Genomic DNA, 18,094 nt, shown 5'->3' with positions numbered 1-18,094 from the left:
GAAGGGGACAGGGAGGGGGGGGGGTCTCTGCACCACCAGGCCTCCTGACCCCTGACCCCGGCCAGCTGGGCAGAGACAGGAAGGGCTCTTGGGGAAACTGAGGCTGAGCCAGCGCGGGTCTGCGTGGGCCACACCAGAGGCCTCCCACCTGCGGCTGAGGGCGCCTCTGACACCCTGGGAGGTGGGGGGGGGGCAGTGCTGTCGCTGACAGAGTCGGGGTGCAGACAGCGGCTGCGTGTGGAGCAGGGGCACGTCTACACTGTGCTCCTCGCCTTGGGGTGTCAGCAGGAGCCTGACTCCCCCAGGCTGCCTGTCGTGGAGGGGCCGTGCCCCCCGCCCCCCCAGTGCTGCCGGTCCCTGCAGGCTGAGGGGCTCCAGGAGGGGGCCTTGGCCCTGGAAGAGGGGGGCTGGGTCCTCCCGCTTCCCCGCTTTGTGCCCTCGGCCGGGGACCTGCTCGGGGGGCTAAGTGTCCTCGTTACAACACGTGTGTGACCCCAACACAGCCCCGCGGAGTCCTGTGGTCGGGCCCCGCCGAGGCCCTGGGGTGAGTCCCTTACACGTCTGACAGACAGACAGGCTGACTCTCACTCTGACCATGCGTGTGGGCCTCGAATGGCGTGATAAACACCCAGAGGCCTTTGCAGGAGGCGGCCCCCTCCCCTCTCGGGAACTCAGGAAACATGTCCTTGGTGAGGATCGAAAACAAAAATCATGTGAATGGCTAAGAGCGTGGCGCGCATGTACTCAGGCGCCTTTTTAAAAAATATATTTTATTGATTTTTTACAGAGAGGAAGGGAGAGGGAGAGTTAGAAACATCGATGAGAGAGAAACATCCATCAGCTGCCTCCTGCACACCTCCTACTGGGGATGTGCCCGCAACCAAGGTACATGCCCTTGACCGGAATGGAACCCGGGACCCTTCGGTCCTCAGGCCGATGCTCCATCCACGGAGCCACACGGGCCAGGCTGAGCACGTCGCTAATGCCGGGCAGCACAGGAGTCCGCGGTGCCCGAGACGGTGCCTCCGTGGCCCCTGTGACAGGATCGGTGAGTCCCTGCCTGTCCCTTGCTGAGAACAATGTCTGGGATGAAACTGCCATCTCGGATCCGATGGAGATTCCTGCTCTGTGTGTGTGTTAATGAGATTTCCCCATCGCCCTGAGCCATCAGCCTCTGGCCCCCCTCCCAGCGCGATGAGGAAGCCTTTTGGGGGGCCCTGAGCCCCGTCGCACAGAGAATTCTAAAGAAGCAAAGTGAAGACGCCCTGAGCGCACGGCTGGGGGCGCAGGCCCAGGCCCCACGCCGCGGGCCTCCTCCAGGAGTCCAGAGCAGGCGCCGGGTCTCCCCACGACGCAGGCGACCTCGGGCTGGGGGAGGGCTGGGCGCAGCCACCTGCCCTTATCAGTTCTCCGTCCAGCACTCGGTCGCACAGCCGGCTGGAGAAGTGATAAGGGGACGTGGCCGGCTGGCGGGGAGGCGCCGACGAACCTTCGCAGAACGAGGAAAACGGGCATCCGATTCAGGCAAGTGTCCACTGACCGGCTCTGCAGCCCTCCCCCCGCCCCAGGCCTTGCAACCCCTCCCCTCACCCCAAAACCTTGCAACCCCCTTCCCCGCAAAGCCTTGCAACCCCTCCCCTCACCCCCAAGGCCTTGCAGCCCCTCCCCTCACCCCAAAACCTTGCAACCCCCTTCCCCCCAAAGCCTTGCAACCTCTCCCCTCCCCCCCAAGGCCTTGCAACCTCTCCCCTCACTCCAAGGCCTTGCAACCCCTCCCCTCACCCCAAAACCTTGCAACCCCCCTCCCCTAAGGCCTTGCAACCCCTCCCCTCACTCTAAGGCCTTGCAACCCACCTCCCCCCAAAGCCTTGCCACCCCTCCCCTCACCCCAAGGCCTTGCAGCCCCCCTCCCCCCAGGTCCCTCCGTGGAGCAGTTAGGTGTCTGCACACACAGACTGAGGCATGCAGCCCTGAACAGCTAGGGGAAGTCCCGGACTCTGCATTTTGTTAAAAATTAAAGTTGTAAGTGTGTTATAAAATGAAGAAATATACCGGAATGAGCCGTCTTGACCCAGAGCTCCTCGGGGCTGAGGCCGGACCGTCCTGCTCCCGCTCTGCTGGGCGCCCAGGCCGCCCGCTGTTCATAAAGTCCCCCGAGTCCCGCCCCGGGAGTGGGCGGGCAGAGCCGAGTCCCCGAGGGGGGGGGGGGGCTCGGTGTGGCCAGGGCGGCGCTGGGTGAGGCTAGTGGCCTCGGGCGCCCAGGCCTCCTTGACCCCTGACCTCCCACACCAACCTACAGAGGCTGTGGAGCCCAGACCTGCTGGCGTGGCCTCAGCTGTGGGCGCCTTAACACGACTCCCTGTTAGGATGGAACCAACCCCCCCCCCCCCCAGCTCAGGACTGGGTCCCCTCTGCTGCCGCTCACCGCGGGGCTGTGTGACCTTGGGGAGCCCACTGAACCTCTCTGAGCCTCGGTCCCCCAACTCCCAGGATGGCCAGAGTCCAGGGAGGAAAGGCTGGGAGGGCTCCTGCGCACACCAGCGCCCGCGGCCGCGTTCCCTCTGTCCCCTGGACTGCGTCCCAGCTGCAGGTTAAAATGGGGGCTCGAGCCCTAACCGGTATGGCTCAGTGGATAGAGCGTCGGCCTGCGGACTGAAGGGTCCCGGGTTCGATTCCAGTCAAGGGCATGTACCTTGGTTGCGGGCACATCCCCAGTAGGGAGTGTGCAGGAGGCAGCTGATCGATATTTCTCTCTCATCGATGTTTCTAACTCTATCCCTCTCCCTTCCTCTCTGTAAAAATCAATAAAATATATTTTTAAAAAAAACAAAAATGGGGGCTCGACGCTGGGGAGAGAGGGAGTCAGTGTCTGCGCCCAAGGAGATGAGAAGTCCTGGCTGATCCTGGGGGGCCACTGGCACCCTCTGGGGGGACCGAGAGAAGGTGACCCCGTGACCTCTGCCCAGGAGCAGGGAAGAGGGGAGGAACGGAGGTACCCCAGGGCCTCGCAGTCGGGAGGCAGGTTCACACAGAGATGCTGGCCACGCCCGCCCCCCTTCCTGGCTCCCCATCCACAGGGCTCCCCGACTCCCACGGCTGCCTGGGCGCCTCCTGCCGCCTGGCTGACCCCGGGCCAGGAAGCCCCACCCTTGTTCCCTGGCCTGGCGGCTGGCACATCCTCTCCTAATCCTCTCCTGCCGGCTCACTGGGTCTGCCCTGCCCCGCCCGCCCCGCCCAGAGCCCGAGAGCCAGTTCCCAAGAGCAGCCGGTGGCCACCCTCCGCCCAGCCTGCCCGCCCGGGAGCTGGCACCACGCACCTGCCCGTGGTTGGGGGGTAAAAGGCCATGGGAGGGACTGAGCCGGGACGGGCGGGCAGGGGGGAGAGGAGAGGGCCCAGAGCCGCGCCTTCCCCCCCAGCAGCTGCCCTGCCCGCTGTGCTCAGGCCACGACCTGCCCCCCCCCCGCCCCCGCCCTCTCCATCCGGCTGGGCTCCCTTCATCCGTCTAACAAGCTCAGGAATGCGCTGGGGGGGGGGGGTGCCCGTGTCTGCTCTGGTCCCCTGTCCACCCCCCCTCCCCCTCCTCCCGCAGCTGCTCAGGACCCTGGGGCAACGGGGAGCCACGCCCGCAGCTCAGCGCCTGCATCTCTTGTTCTGAAACACAAGGAGCGCCCACCAGGCCTGCCCTGCAGACCCCACGGGGAAGGGGGAGGCCCACGCTGAAGCTCGTCAGCCGGGCCGTGGGCTCGGGTCTGAGGCCGGGACAGCGCCTGCGAGCTCGGGTCAGAGAGTCGAATCGATGCCCCTCCCCCAGGAGCGGACCTCAGGCCACTTCACAGTGGACACCCCACTGGCTTAGACCACATGCCGCTGGCTGAGGCCTGTCTCTCTCCCTCCGGACTTTCCCAGGACCCGGACCTGCGCAGAGCATTCTCCGCCCGGAAAAAGCCGCCCAGAGGCCTTTAAACCCTCCAGCTCCCCGTCTTCGGGGGCAGGCGCTGTTTTGGGGCTCAGCTCATCTGGTATCCGGATGACCTCATCTATGCTAATAGAAGGGTAATATGCTAATTAGACCAGACATCCTTCTGGACAAAGCCACAGTGGCAGGGGCCAAGGCAGAGGCAGTTAGGGGCGATCAGGTTGGCAGGGGAGGGCAGTTAGGGGTGACCAGGCTGGCGAGGGAGGGCAGTTAGGGGCGACCAGGCCAGGAGGGGAAGGCAGTTAGGGGCGATCAGGCAGGCAGGGGAGGGCAGTTAGGGGCGACCAGGCCAGGAGGGGAGGGCAGTTAGGGGTAACAAGGCTGGCGAGGGAGGGCAGTTGGGGGCAATCAGGCAGGTAGGCAGGTGAGCAGTTAGGAGCCAGTGGTCCTGGATTGTGAGAGGGATGTCTGGCATGGGATGTTGGACATCCCCCGAGGGGTCCTGGAATGGAGAGGGTACAGACCAGGCTGAGGAACCCCCCCCCCATGCACGAATTTCATGCACTGGGCCTCCAGTAAATTCATAATTCTTCACCCCTTCCCGCCTCGTGCGTCCCTCCTTCGGCGACCCTCTCCCTCGGAAGCCACCGGCCGGCCAGCCTGGCCCTGGCCGAGCAGCTCCGGCTGGGCCTGGGACCCGGAGCTGAGGCTGAGCGCCGGGCTGTGGGCCTGGGACCCGGAGCCGAGGCTGAGTGCCAGGCTGTGGCCTGGGACCCGGAGCCGACGCTGAGCGCCAGGCTGTGGCCTGGGACCCAGAGCTGACGCTGAGCGCCAGGCTGTGGCCTGGGACCCAGAGCAATCACCACGGAACGAGGGGGACAAACGGGTAGAAAAGCGCCCGGGATGTGGTTCTGACTGAGCTTCCTCGGGGCTCCGGCCCTCAGGCCGGACGGGACGGGGACGGAGAGGGAGGGTGGACGCCGGCCCAGGAGGGGCCTCGCCGGCCGCTGTGCATGGCAGAGGCAGGAGGAGAAACACACCTCGCCCGACCTGGCCTGAGCTCCCCGTCTCCCCAACACGGAGGCTGCGCTGGGCCCGGAAGCCCCCTTGTCCAGGGGCCCAGGACAGACCTGGGGGCAGCTGCTCCTGCAGCATCGGGGCCTGGAGGGAGGGAGGGACGCAGGGAAACCCCTCCAGGGAAGAGCTGCTTAGAAACCTGCCGTTTTGGGGGGGTGTTAGCCCGCACCCAGGGTGGCCTGCGGCTCGGGCGGGCGGGTGGGGAGCGGAGAACAGGTGGGGACCTCTGCAGGGTCTGGGGAGTGCTGGGGTCAAACCCTCGGTCACCCCCAGGCAGTGAGAACCCCAGGTGGCAGCGTCAGCGGGCGATTGCAGTAACGGGAGCTGACAGGCCACACCCAGGATCAGGCACACCCAGGACCAGGCACACCCAGGATGAGCCAGGCGGAGCCCCCGCAGACCCTCCCCGTCTCCCCCAGCCCAGCAGGCGCTGGCGGAAGGCGGGAGGGAGACCCCAGTGCGGGCAGGTCTCGGGGTCCGGGCCAGGCGCTTACTGCTTCTGAGCCTCCGAGCCCACAGCTCCCCCGTGGGAATGTCCGACGTCCCCAAGCCACTGAGGGTGAGACGCTGACGAAGCTCTGAGCGCAGCCCTGCCGGGGAGCAGGCTCTACCGCTAAGACCTCCACCTCCCCGCCCCTTCCCCTCCCCTGTGGGACCTGCAGGAACCAGGGGGCACTTGGGGGCACAGCCTGAGAGAACTGGGCTGGCGGGGGGCGGGGGCATCACCACGGCCTGGAAGGAGCTGGACCAGGGCCTGAGTCCTCCAGGTCTCACCTTGTCAGCCCCCGTCTTCCTTTTTTTAAAAAAAAATATATTTTTTTTTTTATTAATTTTTTACAGAGAGGAAGGGAGATGGAGAGTCAGAAACATCGATGAGAGAGAAACATCGATCAGCTGCCTCCTGCACGCCCCCTACTGGGGATGTGCCCGCAACCAAGGTCCATGCCCTTGACTGGAATCGAACCTGGGACCCTTCAGTCCGCAGGCCAACGCTCTGTCCAATGAGCCACACCAGTTTCAGCCCATCTTCCTTTTTTAAAATATATTTTTATTGATTTCAGAGAGGAAGGGAGAGAGAGAGAGAGAGAGATAGAAACACCCATGATAAGAGAGAATCATGGATCGGCTGCCTCCTGCACGCCCCACACTGGGGATGGAGCCCGCAACCCGGGCCTGTGCCCTGACCGGGAATCGAACCCTGACCTCCTGGTTCCTAGGTCGATGCTCAACCACGGAGCTACGCCGGCCGGGCTCGCCAGTCTTTGAAGCTGCCTAGGGGCTGGGGAGCCCAGACAGCGCCCCCCCCCCCCCCCCGCCCCCGCGAGGTCTGTGAGCGCACAGCTCAGCCGCCAGCTGGGCCACGGGGACTGGGCTGCATCCCTGGGGCCCTGGCCAGCCGGCCGCATGTGCCAGGCGTGACCGTGCGAACGTGCCCCGTGCCCAGGGGGCAGCTCCCGGAATCCCCGAGCCCTGGGCTCCTCTCACCCGCACATCTCTTCCCATTTCAGAGGCGAAGCCGCGGCTCCCACATTAGGAATGAGGACAGCACACCCCCGCCCCCCGGGGGCTGCAGAGCGGGGAGGGCTGGCCCAGATCACAGGGGCGCGTGGCAGAAGGGGGGGGGGGTTCTCACCTGCCGCCTTCCACCTGTATCCAGAGGCGGGTCCCTGCCCAGCCTCCCCCTGCCTCCCCCTGCCTCCCCCTGCGGACACCAAGCTCCTCTCCACTGCTACGGCCCCTCCTCGCCACCAGGGGGCACTGGTGCCACATGTTAGTGAGACTAAACCCCTGAACCCCTGGATACCGGGCGGGCCAGCGACCTCCTCCTATGACAGACGGGGAAACTGAGGCCAGGCTCCTGAGCGAGCGTCTTCCTCCTCTCACCTTCCGTCCCCCCTTCCAGTTCCAAAGGCTGGAACCCGTTTCCACATGGAACGCTGGGTTTCATGGAATCTGTGGACGAAAGGGGCCACGTGTGACCTGGGAGCTCAGGGGAGGCCTGCGTGGCGGCCTTGCAAACTCAGAGACCTCACGTCACCCCGCAGGATGGTCTGAACTTAAACTTGAACGAGAAGCAGGGATGGTGGGGGGTCACCTCCTAGGCCGGTGTCTTCCCTGACAAGGTCAGCCTTTGCCTTCACGGAGCCCGTCTGTCTGTTTGCATCTGGGATAACACACCCTTGGAATGTCTGGGTCCCTTGTAACTCCCCTTTTCCCGGACCCCTCGGGGCACAGCCTACTGTGCCGGGCGCCAGGACAGAGACCACAGATCCCCTCATTGCCATGTGACTTGTCCCTGCACCCACCTGAGTGTGTGTCCATCATTTCACTTTTTATCCAATCCCAGGGGTCCCCCGCTTTGCCTGCTCCCGCCTCTCTGGTCCATCCCCAATGGATCTCAGGTCACCCACCTGCGTCCCTCCTTCGATGGCAATGTGTAAACACAGATGGAACCCCCATTCTCCGGAGCATCATCCCCATCCGTTGGGGTTCTGCTTCCCGGCAATTGTCCACAGTTTGGCTCCAATAAACTCACAGAAATTCTTTACCGGTTCCCATGGCTTTTCATGTTAACAAAGTTTTGGGGGAACAGGACTTGGGGACAGGGCTGTCCCCAAACCCCAGACTCAGCTCAGAGCCCCTCTGCCTCCTGACTGACCCCATGTCACCTGTGCCCCATCCCGGGCTTCCACATTTATTTATTTTTTTTAAATATATTTTATTGATTTCTTGCAGAGAGGAAGGCAGAGGGAGAGAGCGTTAGAAACATCGATGAGAGAGAAACATCGACCAGCTGCCTCCTGCACACCCCCCACTGGGGATGTGCCCGCAACCAAGGTACATGCCCTTGACCAGAATCGAACCCGGGACCCTTCAGTCTGCAGGCCGGCGCGCTATCCACTGAGCCACACCGGCCAGGGCCACGTGAAAGGCCATTTGAGGAAGCGCCTGGACACCCCTGGCCCAGGCGGGCTCCGCGGGGGGGCGGGGCGCTGCCCAGAGCACCAGGCCCATCACCCTCCCCCACAGGCTTGCACCCGGACCCTCACTGCCACGCGTCTGCTCAGGGCCGGGCCCGCTGGGAGCAGGGAGAGAGGCTGATGAGACGCAGAACCACACGCCACGGCGCCACGTGAGGCCCTGGAGCCAGCGGCCCCTCCGCCGGGGCCACCGCGGGCGGGGCAAGGGGGATGTGCGGGCGGGTCCCGGTGCCATGGGACCTGGAGCTGGCACAGGTGGGGGGCGGGGCGGGGGGAGAGACATGTTGACTGGTTGCCTCCCAGATGCCGGGGATCGGACCTGCAGCCCGGGTGTGTGCCCTGGACGGGGAATCGAACCCAAGACTCTGTAGTCCGCAGCCGGCGCTCTAACCACTGAGCCTCCTAGGGCCAGGGCACCTCTGCCCATTCTGACACCAGGATTTTACATACATTTCTTTATTGGTGTCAGAGAGGAAGGAGAGGGAGAGGGAAACAACGATGATGAGAGAGAACCATGGATCGGCTGCCTCCTGCACGCCCCCCACTGGGGATCGAGCCCACAACCCAGGCCTGTGCCCTGACCGGGAATCGAACCCGGGACCCTTCAGTCTGCAGGCCGACGCTCTATCCACTGAGCCACACCGGCCAGGGCTCAACCAGAATTTTAGAAGCGAGTGGAGTCCGACATCCTCCACTGGGCCTCAACCTCCCTCTGTTCAGGCCCCGAGAGCGCCCCCCACCCCCACCCCGAGAGTGTTCCCCACCCCGAGAGCGTCCCCCACCCCAGGGCGGGGGGCGGGGTGGGGCGCAGTCTGTCCTGAGAGCCCAGCTCAGCACCAGGAAGCAGAGACGGCTCCCTGGGTGGTGTGTAGGGTTCACCGCCTTCGCTCACACCCGGGGAGGCAGCCAGCGTCACCCTGATCCCCATTTCACAGCTGAGGGCACCGGCCGCGGGGCGCAGTGACTCACCGCCAACAGGTTAAGGGGCGAGGCCGCTGCCTGAGTCACCTCTGGGGGGCCTGCATCGGCCTGTCGGGGCCACCTGAGCCGCCGGCCCTCCGTCCCTCCATCCCTCCGTCCCTCCGTCCCTCCGAGGGGGACAGCACCATGGTCCCCCTCCCTTCACACACACACACACACACACTCACACACACACACACACACACACACACACACACACACACACACAGAGGCAGCCGGGCCCTAAGCCCGCTTCTGCGCTGTTACGTGGTTTGTGGGTAACTAGGGCCACGGCCCAGCCCGGTTCTCGGTTCGCGATGAGAGAACTTCCCTGTGGGGGGGGGCATTCTGCGGGGAGGAGCTGCCCCCACGCTGGGGCAGGGCGGGTGGTGGAGAGCAGGGGGGGGAGCAGGAGGGTGAACTGAGAGCGGACGGACTGTCAGAGGGCCCACCCTGCCCCACCCTCCGCTCCCTCCCCTCCCCTCACTTCCCTAACCTCCCCTCCCTCCCCTCCCTCCATCGCCCAAACAGGAGGTGGGAGGGGCAGGAGGGCGTGGGTCCGAGGAAGGATGGGGGAGGCGAGGCTCAGGCTCCGTGAGGCCTGGCTGGCCACTCGGGCGGCCTCTGTGTCCCAGGGCCCCGTGATGTCGCCGGGACCACGACAGCCCACGCCCACGGGTCACGTGGCATGAACGCACTTGACTCCCCGAAACCCGAGTCACAGGCAGGGGTGGCCTCGGGCGGCTGAGGCGGCAGGTCCGGGTGAGGAGGAGCAGCCCCTGAGGTCAGACCCCCAACAGCCCCCCCCCATCTGACCCTCCTCTGAGGTCCCCGTCCCGGCCTGGGCGCCCTCACGCATCGGGCCCGGAGACACCCGTACAGGGAGGCTGGTCAGCCTGAGCCGGGGCAGGCCGCCCCACCTCGTTGTCATGGCAACAGGATCCCACCTGTCACCAACACCTGCATCTGAGCGCCACCCACCCTGTGGGGAGGGGGAGGCCGGCGTGAGAAGGCCTTGTCGCCCCGGGGACTCAGGGGGGCTAGGGGCCAGCGTTTGGGGGACAGTGTCTCCCTCCCTGCAGTGGCCTCTGAGTTCGTCCATGTTCTTCCACTTCCTTAAATGCTGCTCGGGATCCGCTAGCCGCCATGGTCGGCAAACCGCGGCTCGCGAGCCACAGGCGGCTCTTTGGCCCCTTGAGTGTGACTCTTCCACAAAACACCACGGCCTGGGCGAGTCTGTTTGGAAGAAGTGGCGTTAGAAGTTTAAGTTTAAAACATTTGGCTCTCAAAAGAAATTTCAGTCGTTGTCCTGTTGGTATTTGGCTCTGCTGACTAATGAGTTTGCCGACCACTGCCTAGCATCACGGCCCCCTAATGAGTGGCAACCCCTCGTGTCTTTTTTTAAATATATTTTTGCTCATTTCAGAAAGGAAGGAGGGACAAAGCCACAGAAACATCAGTGATGAGAGAGAATCACGGATCAGCTGCCCCTGCACGCCCCACACTGGGGATCGAGCCCGCAACCCAGGCATGTGCCCTGACCTGGGATCGAACCCTGACCTCCTGGTTCACAGGTCAACGCTCAAGGGCCGGGTGCAACTCCTAATTTCTAAGCACTGCTGCGAACAGGCAGCTCCTGCGTCCACAGGCCTCGCACACAGTAGGTGCGCAGGACTCCCCGCCTGACTCCCAGGGAAAGTGCCCTGCCCTCGGGGAGGTGCTGGTCTCCTAAAGCCGACAGACAGGGACCCGGGGGCCCCAGAGCCGTGAGGGGGAACCTGCACTCGATGTGAAGTCCAGACAGCAGACACATTCCGGGTGCAGAGCGGGCCCCGCCCCCGCCACTGACCCAGGCCCCGGAGCAGGCAGTCAGCCCCGTGAGCACACGGTCAGCCTCGGGAGCACGCGGTCAGCCCCGTGAGCACACAGTCAGCCCCATGAGCACGCAGTCAGCCCCGTGAGCACACAGTCAGCCCCGTGAGCACGCAGTCAGCCCCGTGAGCACACAGTCAGCCCCGTGAGCACGCAGTCAGCCCCGTGAGCACACGGTCAGCCCCGTGAGCACGCGGTCAGCCCCGTGAACACGCAGTCAGTCAGCCCCGTGAGCACGCAGTCAGTCAGCCCCGTGAGCACGCAGTCAGTCAGCCCCGTGAGCACGCGGTCAGTCAGCCCCGTGAGCACGCGGTCAGTCAGCCCCGTGAGCACGCGGTCAGTCAGCCCCGTGAGCACGCAGTCAGTCAGCCCCGTGAGCACGCGGTCAGTCAGCCCCGTGAGCACGCGGTCAGTCAGCCCCGTGAGCACGCGGTCGGTCAGCCCCGTGAGCACGCAGTCAGTCAGCCCCGTGAGCACGCAGTCAGTCAGCCCCGTGAGCACGCGGTCAGTCAGCCCCGTGAGCACGCGGTCAGTCAGCCCCGTGAGCACGCGGTCAGTCAGCCCCGTGAGCACGCGGTCAGTCAGCCCCGTGAGCACGCGGTCGGTCAGCCCCGTGAGCACGCGGTCAGTCCCGTGAGCACGCGGTCAGTCAGCCCCGTGAGCACGCGGTCAGTCCTCCCGGCAGCGCTTCTGCTCTCCAGCCCCAGGGCCCGGGCCCTGGCGTGGCGGTCGCACAGCCTGCCGGACGGAGAGGGGTGGCCAGGATGCGGGGCGCAGACACGGGCGGCAGGTGGAGTCAGCAGGCCTGGGTGTCGCCTCTGCCGAAGGAGGACAGAGCTCCCCGAGACACCGGTTCTAAATTTGGCACCAAACGCCGGGAAACTGGTGCACGGCCCAGCACCCCGCACCGAGGGCTGCGTGCGAGGTGGCTGCTCGGTCCTCCCGCTCTGCCGGGCCGTCCCGATGCCCGGGAACCCGCTGTGACTCACGGGGGGGGGGCGCCCGATGGCAGGAGCAGAGACGGGGCAGGTGAGACCCCTCACGGGAGCTCAGTGTCCCAGGGCTGGCAGGGGCGCCCACCAGCCCCACCGCCCTGTGCGGGGAACTGTGGGCTGAGGGAGGGCCTGGGGCTGGGCCCCCGTGACTCGCTGCCTCCCCGTCTCCCAGCCCGGGAAGGCCTTCCTCCCCTCTTCCCCGGACCGCCTGCCTCGCTGGAGGTACGGTGGTGGACCCATTTGGTGGATTGGAAAACTGAGGCTGGCAGAGGCTAAGGAGCTTGCCCGGCGCTGCACAGCCGGCTCGGCACCACAGCAGACCCCTGGCCTCCGGGTACGGCAGAGCCCGGGCTGACAGGACGCTCGGGGTGGGCCTGGGCGTGTTCACAGGCTCTCCGGGCTCAGTTTCCCCGTCTATACAAGAGGGTGGCTTTTGGGAATGCAGACGGGTGCAGCCGCTGTGGAGAGCAGTATGGAGTTTCCTCAAAAAACTAAACATGGAACTCCCATTGGACCCAGTGATCCCACTCCTAGGAATATATCCCAAGAAACCAGAAACACCATCAGAAAGGATATATGCACCCCTATGTTCATAGCAGCACCATTCACCATAGCTACGATTTAGCCTAATTGCCCATCAGCAGATGAGTGGATTAGAAAACTATGGTCCATTTACACAATGGAATACTACGCTGCTATAAATAAAGAAGGAATTCTCACCATTTGCAGCAACCTGGATGGAACTGGAGAGCATCATGCTAAGCGAAATAAGCCAGTCAATGAAAGAAAAATACCACATGATCTCACTCATTTGTGGAATATAATGAACAACATAAACTGATGAACTAAAATAGATCCAGAGACAGAGAAACATCAATCAGAACGTCAAACCTCAGACGGAAGGTAGGGGAGGGTAGGGGTAAGGGGGAGAGATCAACCAAAGGACTTGTATGCATGCATATGGGCCTAACCAAGGGACACAGACAACAGGGGGGTGGGAGCATGAATGGGAGGTGGGGGTAATGGGGGAAAAAGAACACATATGTAATACCTTAATCCTATCTAATAAAAGAGTGATATGCAAATTAACCATCACGCCGCTACACCCACAGGCCACGCTCACATGCCACACCCACCAGCCAATCAGGAGCAAATATGCAAATAAACCCAACCAAGATGGCTGTGGCCACAGAGAGCAGGAGGGAGGCTTGGGTTTCCCCAGCAATGGAGGAAGCCAAGCTTTCCGCCTGCCCTTGCTGGCCTAGGCCTCCACTCAAGGCTACAAAGTTTCAATGATAGAAGATACATAAACCCAAACAGAAATGGCAGCAGCCAAGGAGCTGGGAAGAGCAGGAGGCAAGGGTTGCCCCCAACAATGGAGGAAGCAAAGCTTCTGCAGCCCTGGCCAGCCCAGGCCTCCGCTTAAGGCTACAAAGTTTCAATTATAGAAGATACATAAATCCCAACAGAAATGGCTGCCACCACGGAGCGAGCAGAAGGCTTGGCTCCGCTCCAGGCTACAAAGTTTCAATTGTAGAAGATAAATAAACCCCAGATATCAGGGCCTCCGCTTGGGTCACTAGGGGGCGTGGCCAGCCTCCAAACCACCACAGGCCCCTCACCCAGGCCACCCAACACCCCAAGGGAACCCCAACACCCCACCCTGACCCGGGACACCCTTCAGGGCAAACCAGCTGGCCCCTACCCGTGCACCAGGCCTCTATGCTATCTAATAAAAGAGTAATATGCAGATTGACCATCACTCCAACACACAAGATGGCTGCCCCCATGTGGACACAAGATGGCCACCACAAGATGGCCAGCAGGGGAGGGCAGTTGGGAGGGACCAGGCCTACAAGGGAGGGCAGTTGGGGGCGATCAAGCCTGCAGGGGAGGGCAGTTAGGGGCAAACAGGCTGGCAGGGGAGCAGTTAGGCATCAATCAGGCTTGCAGGGGAGTGGTTAGGGGGTGATCAGGCTGGCAGGCAGAAGCAGTTAGGGGCAATCAGGAAGGCAGGCAGGCAAGCAGTTGGGAGCCAGCAGTCCTGGATTGTGAGAGGGATCCCAGATTGGAGAGGGTGCAGGCTGGCCTGAGGGACACCCCCCCCCCCCGTGCACAAATTTCATGCACCGGGCCTCTAGGCTTTGTGGTGTGTCACTTGGGTGAAGCGGAACTACATTTCCCAGAATTCTCTGCTCTGTGGACTTCTGCTTGGAGTGGCCACGGGAGACCTAGTGGGGGCCCTGGGGGTGTGAGTGACACGGGAGGCACTGTGCTCCCTGCCTGGCCCTGGGTGGCTCACGCAGGCCATCGCTGCTCTGAGGGCTCAGCTCCGGTGTGCCCCACCTTCCCGGCACCCCTCCAGCTCCCCTGACCCCTAGGCCGGGTCTGTGTGTCCAGCCCCCGCCTGGTTTCCCACTGGGGACCGCCTCCTGGGACTCACGTGCACGTGCCCAACTGGAACAGTGAGTCTCCCGTCCCGTGGACCCTCAGTCCTGGGGAGACAGGATCGTGGGCCCCCTGGTCCCAGATCACGCTCAGGGGGTTTCTGTTCTCGCTCTCCCCCACTTTCCACCCAGCTCCCCTCCCCACGGCCTGCTCCGTGGAATCCAAAGCCCAGCACGGATGCAACAGCCTTACAGAGGCTGCTCGACCAACCTTACATGTCAAGGTCAACCCCCTGCAAGACAGACAGACAGGGGAACAGATAGATGATGTATGCATAGGTATATAATGGATAGACAGACAGATGGTGGAGATGATAGATAGATAGATAGATAGATAGATAGATAGATAGATAGATAGATAGATGATAGATAGATAGATGAATAGTAGATGGAAGACTGAATGGTTAAGTAGAATGGTGGTGGATGATGGATGGATGGATGGATGATGGATGGATGGATGATGGATAAATGGATGGATGGATGGATGGATGGATGGATGGATGGATGGATGGATGATGGATAGGTGATGGATGGATAGATGGATTATGGATGCATGGGTGATGGATGGATGATGGATGGATGGATGGATTGATGGATGATGGATGGAAGGATGAATGGATGATGGATGGATGGATAGATGATGAATGGAAGGATGGATGATGGATGGATGGATGGGTGGATGATGGATGGATGATGGATAGGTGATGGATGGATAGATGGATTATGGATGGATGGGTGATGGATGGATGATGGATGGATGATGGATGGATGGATGGATGGATGGATGGATGATGGATGGATGGATGGATGATGGATAGGTGATGGATGGATAGATGGATTGTGGATGGATGGATGATGGGTAGATGATGGATGGGTGCGTGGATGGATGGATGGATGATGGATGGATGATGGATGATGGATAAATGGATGGATGGGTGATAGATGGAGGATGGAGGATGGATGGATATCGACAGACACCAGGTGGTAACTGTGTCTGCCTCCCAGAGTTCTGAGCGTTCCATAAGGCCATGAGGTGTGCGTGTGCACAGTGCCTGGCACAGAGGAAGCTGTCAGCACGTACTACATGCTATTGTTACACAGATTGCTCACGTGGGAAACGGTGGTGACCACACACTGAAAGCAAAGCTCATCGCGGGCGACAGTGGTTCTCTGGTGGAGTGTGGGTCCGGAGGGAGCACGGGGAGCCCGCTGGGGCGCAGGCCATGTTCCGTGTTGACGGCATGGTAGTTGCACGGCCGTGTGCATACACGAAGCTTCACTGAGCTCTACTCAACGATGTGCACGCTGCACTGCCACGCGATACAATCCGATAAAGCATTCAATTCTTTCCATGTGATGAGAGAACCGGGAAACCTACCCACACCCCCCTCCCACCAGAGGCTGCCACCTCCTGTGCTGTCTTTGAACCTCAGTCCCCACATCTGTGAAATGGGTACGCCGGGCCAGACGTCAGGGAACGGGTCCCCATGACCCCTCAGCCCCAAATCCTCTGGATCTCTGTTTCAAAACAAACAAGGAAAAAGAGGCAGCTACAGAGAAGGCCTATTAAGAATCATGATGGCCCGGCCGGCGTGGCTCAGTGGTTGAGCATTGACTTCTGAACCAGGAGGTCAGGGTTCGATTCCCGGTCAAGGGCACATGCCCAGGTTGCGGGCTCGATCCCCAGTGTGGGATGTGCAGAAGGCAGCCGATCCATGATTCCCTCTCATCATGGATGTTTCTCTCTCTCTCCCTCCCTCTCACTTCCTCTCTGAGATCAATAAAAACATATTTCTTTAAAAAATGCTCACGATGCAGTCAAGGGTCGGGGCTCCCTGTGGGGGTGCCTGCTTCCTGTGCCTCCAGGGACAAGGATATGTGGGTGGTCCCCACCAGAAACCCCTGGGAAGGCACGTCAGAGAGGCTGCAAGAGAGGCCAGGGCGCCACGGGAACGGCGAGGGAAGTGTGTGCCTGGGGCCCGGCCCCCCTGCCTGGGAGGGAGAAGGACGGACAACGACGCCCACGACCCGAGGCCGAGGATTGGGCACCACGGGCTGAGGGCACCGCCTCGTTCCGCCCGATAACAAAATCCATGGAGCGGCCAGATGATGATGACCTCTGAACGCATAGTAATCTGGCCACTCATATATATGTATATACTAGAAGCCCGGTGCACGAAATTCGTGCACGGCGGGGGGTTGTCCCTCAGCCCAGCCTGTACTCTCTCCAATCTGGGACTCCTGGAGGGATGTCGACTGCCCGTTTAGACCTGATCCTGGATCGGGCCTAAACGGACAGTCGGACATCCCTCTCACAATCCAGGACTGCTGGCTCCCAACTGCTTGCCTGCCTGCCTTCCTGATTGCTCCTAACCGCTTCTGCCTGCCAGCCTGATCACCCCCTAACCACTCCGCTGCCAGCCTGGTTGATGCTTAACTGCTCCCCTGCCAGCCTGTTTGCCCCCAACTTCCCTCCTCTGCCAGCCTGGTCACCCCTAACTGCCCTCTCCTGCAGGGTTGATCACCTCCAACTGCCCTCCCTTGCAAGCCTGGTCCCTCCCAACTGCCCTCCCTTGCAGGCCGGGTGCCTCCCAACTGCCCTCTCCTGCTGGCCATCTTGTGTTGGCCATCTTGTGTCCACATGGGGGCAGGATCTTTGACCACATGGGGTCAGCTATATTGTGTGTTGCAGTGATGATCAATCTGTATATTACTCTTTTATTAGATAGGATAGAGGCCTGGTGCACAGGTGGGGGCCAGCTGGTTTGCCCTGAAGGGTGTCCCGGATCAGGGTGGGGGTTCCCTTGGGGTGTGGGGTGGCCTGAGCGAGGGGCCTGTGGTGGTTTGCAGGCCGGCCACGCCCCCTGGCAACCCAAGGGGAGGCCCTGGTAGCTGGAATTTATTTTCCTTCTACAATTGAAACTTTGTAGCCTGGGGCGGCAGCCATTTCTGGGGCGGCAGCCATTTCTGTGGCAGTTAATTCACCTTCTACAATTGAAACTTTGTAGCCTTAAGCGGGTGAGCCCGGCCAGGGTGTGCGGAAAGCTTTGCTTCCCCTGTTGCCGCCGGCAACCCTGGCCTGCTCTCTCAAGCTCCATTCTGTTGCCATTTGTTCGAATTTGTTTACCTTCTATAATTGAAACTTTGTAGCTTGAGTGGAGGCTTAGGCCTGCAACGGCTATGGAAAGCTTGGCTTGCTCTGTTACCTGGGAAACCTTGCTCTCTGTGGCTGTAGCCATCTTGGTTTGGGGTTAATTTGCATACTCGCCCTGATTGGCTGGTGGGTGTGGCTTGGCTGGTGGGCATGGCTTATGTAGTGGAGTGATGGTTAATTTGCATATTACCATTTTATTAGAGAGGATACTAGGGCCCGGTGCACGAAATTCATGCTCATTAATAGGGGATTAGAGGAAATAATTTAATATTGCTATTTGCCCTTTCTCTATAATAGAAGTGTCAGAGGTGAAAGAAAATTAGTAAAATGTATATGAAAACCTTCCCCCTGTCAGACTCTGGGGCTCACCACGGGACCCAGAGTCAAGTCCCCGCTCACCCACATGCACCTCAAAATCGCGTGAGACCCAGACCCTGCCCACCCGCATTGGGCTAGATCCAGGCTTGGCAGGTCCCACCCTTGTCAAGCCCTGCCGGGCAGGGGGTGTAGCCTCAGGTCCCCTGGCCTGGTGCCAGGATGGGGGGCACGGCCTGAGGTCCCCCAGCCCAGACCGGGGCGGGGGGCATGCCTTGAGGTCCCCTGTCAAGCCCCACCGGCAGGGGGGTGCAGCCTGAGTTCCCCTTACCCAGCACTGGGGTACACCTTGAGGTCCCCCATCAAGCCCTGCCGG

This window comes from Cnephaeus nilssonii, assembly GCF_951640355.1.
Source record: "Cnephaeus nilssonii genome assembly, chromosome: 24".
NCBI lineage: Eukaryota > Metazoa > Chordata > Mammalia > Chiroptera > Vespertilionidae > Cnephaeus > Cnephaeus nilssonii.
Note: the sequence above shows the minus strand (reverse complement) of the source record.